The sequence below is a fragment of the Convolutriloba macropyga genome, chromosome 5 (assembly GCF_964194025.1).
Source record: "Convolutriloba macropyga chromosome 5, txConMacr16.3, whole genome shotgun sequence".
NCBI lineage: Eukaryota > Metazoa > Xenacoelomorpha > Acoela > Convolutidae > Convolutriloba > Convolutriloba macropyga.
Genome location: NC_134472.1, coordinates 30,760,544 through 30,763,043, shown reverse-complemented (window position 1 = coordinate 30,763,043; position 2,500 = coordinate 30,760,544). Strand labels below are relative to the sequence as shown.

General features: G+C 35.3%; 1 protein-coding gene across 1 annotated transcript in view; it reads right to left on the bottom strand.

Moving 5' to 3' along the window:
* LOC142339313 (activin receptor type-1-like) overlaps nucleotides 1-2,500 on the bottom strand; it is a 361,804-nt gene that overhangs the window by 131,805 nt on the left and 227,499 nt on the right. The gene's annotated exons all lie outside the window — the stretch shown is intronic.

Here is a 2,500-nt window from a genome sequence, read left to right as displayed (position 1 = left end):
ATAAAACAGATCCTTTTAGTTGTTATTAATTGAGTAATAGGAACTCAAATGTAAATGGAAAAATGTAGATCTGATAACTGCCATTGCATAAAACTATAATTCCCACAATGTTATCACTGTTCTGTGCTTCAGTCCTCTCTCTATCTCTATCTCTCACTTATCTTATAACAAATGGTTACTAATACTTAGATAAATTTTTATGAGTTCTCCTCCGCGTATTTATGTTTTCAATTTAATTGTTTGATCACGTTCATTTTTCTTAGAGAATTTGGTAATGCAACCAATTTTAAAACGGTAGTAATCATTATGTTGAGTTTTTTCCATTCATAATAGATACTTGTTTTTTTTAATGGATAACAACCCAGGTTGAGATCACTGACACGATAGTAACCTCTGACCAAATTTAATTGTGCGCCAAATATTTTCTGCGATCTAAGTGTGGTTGGAATTGTCTCTGATTAGACCCAGTTGAGCTAAAGATCATCTTTTATCAGACGCAGGTGCGCTCGCAATTGGTTCTAATCAGACCCAATTACACTCCAATTTGCCTCTGGAAACATTATCTTGAGATTTGGCACTTTTGAGCGCAGAAAGCACAATTGGTCTGATCATCAGTAAGTTCCGTCTGGGACGTGAAAGAGCTAAGTGAAACCACTGAATTACAATTGAAAAAACAGTTTGCTCCTTAATAAAGCGTTTACAGGAAAAAGGTTTTTAACTGCAACAACCTTAAGACTTGAGAAGGTACTCTACGGTAAATTTTAATTTTCTGGACTACAATCATACTCTACTCGGTAGAATTTCATCTCATCGGGTTTCACATAGCAAAACTTTATTTTATCAATTTCTATACCATACATTTTCTTATCAGATCTTGCACAAAAAAAAGCTCGGTTTATCGGATTTTACAATAAAAAATTCTTTCTAATAGGTTGCGGAGACAGATCATGACACGTTGGTTGTCACAACTGGGCTTAAGTTTGCTGCACTCACCATTGACTTCACAAAACAATAGAACATTGATCCTTACGTCTAAAACAGAAGTAATCATTATGTTGAGTTCTTTTCATTCATAATAGATATTGGTTTTTCTAATGGATTACAACCCAGTTTGAGATCACAGACACGATCGTAACCTCTGACCAAATTTAAGTGTGCGCCAAATTTTTTTCTGCGATCTATGTAGGGATGGAATTGTCTCTGATTAGACCCAGTTGCGCTAAAAATCATTTTCTATCATTTTCTTATCAGGCCCAATTACAATCCAATCTGCCTCTGGTGAAATTATCTTGAGTTTTGGCACTTTTGAGCGCAGACAGCACAATTAGTCTGATCATCACTAAGTTCCGTCTGGGACGTAAAGGAGCTAAGTGAAACCACTGAATTACATTTGAAAAACAGTTTGCTCCCTAATAAAACAAAAGCGTATACAGGAAAAGAAGTTTTTAATTGCAACAACCCCAACACTTGAGAAGGCGCTCTATAATAAACTCTAATTTTCTGGACTACAGTCATACTCTACTCCGTAAAATTTTATCTCAACGGATCTTACATAACACAACTTTATTTTATCAGTTTCTATAACATATAATTTTTTATCAGATCTTGCACAATAAAAGCTCGGTTTATCGGAATTTACAATACAAAACTCTTTCTATTAGGTTGCGGAGACAGATCATGACACGTTGGTTGTCACATTTGGGCTTATGTTTGCTGCACTGATCAGTGACGTCACAAACAATAGAACATTGAACTTTACATTTAAAACGGCAGTAATCATTATGTAGAGTTCTTTCCATTCATAATAGATACTGTTTTTTTTAATGGATTACAACCCAGGTTGAGATCACTGACACGATAGTAACCTCTGACCAAATTTAAGTGTGCGCCAAATATTTTCTGCGATCTAAGTGTGGTTGGAATTGTCTCTGATTAGACCCAGTTGAGCTAAAGATCATCTTTTATCAGACGCACGTGCGCTCGCAATTGGTTCTAATCAGACCCAATTACACTCCAATTTGCCTCTGGTAACATTATCTTGAGATTTGGCACTTTTGAGCGCAGAAAGCACAATTGGTCTGATCATCAGTAAGTTCCGTCTGGGACGTGAAAGAGCTAAGTGAAAACCACTGAATTACAATTGAAAAACAGATTGCTCCTTAATAAAGCGTTTACAGGAAAAAGGTTTTTTAACTGCAACAACCTTAAGACTTGAGAAGGTACTCTATAATAAACTCTAACTTTCTGGACTACAATCATACTCTACTCGGTAAAATTTCATCTAATCGGTTCTTACATAACAAGATTTTATTTTATCGGTTTCTATACCATACAATTTCTTATCAGATTTTGCACAATAAAAGCTTGGTATATCGGATTTTACAATAAAAAATCTTTCTATTAAGTTGGGGAGACAGATCATGACACGTTGGTTGTCACAACTGGGCTTATGTTTGCTGCACTCACTAGTGACATCGCAAACAAAAGAACACTGATCTTT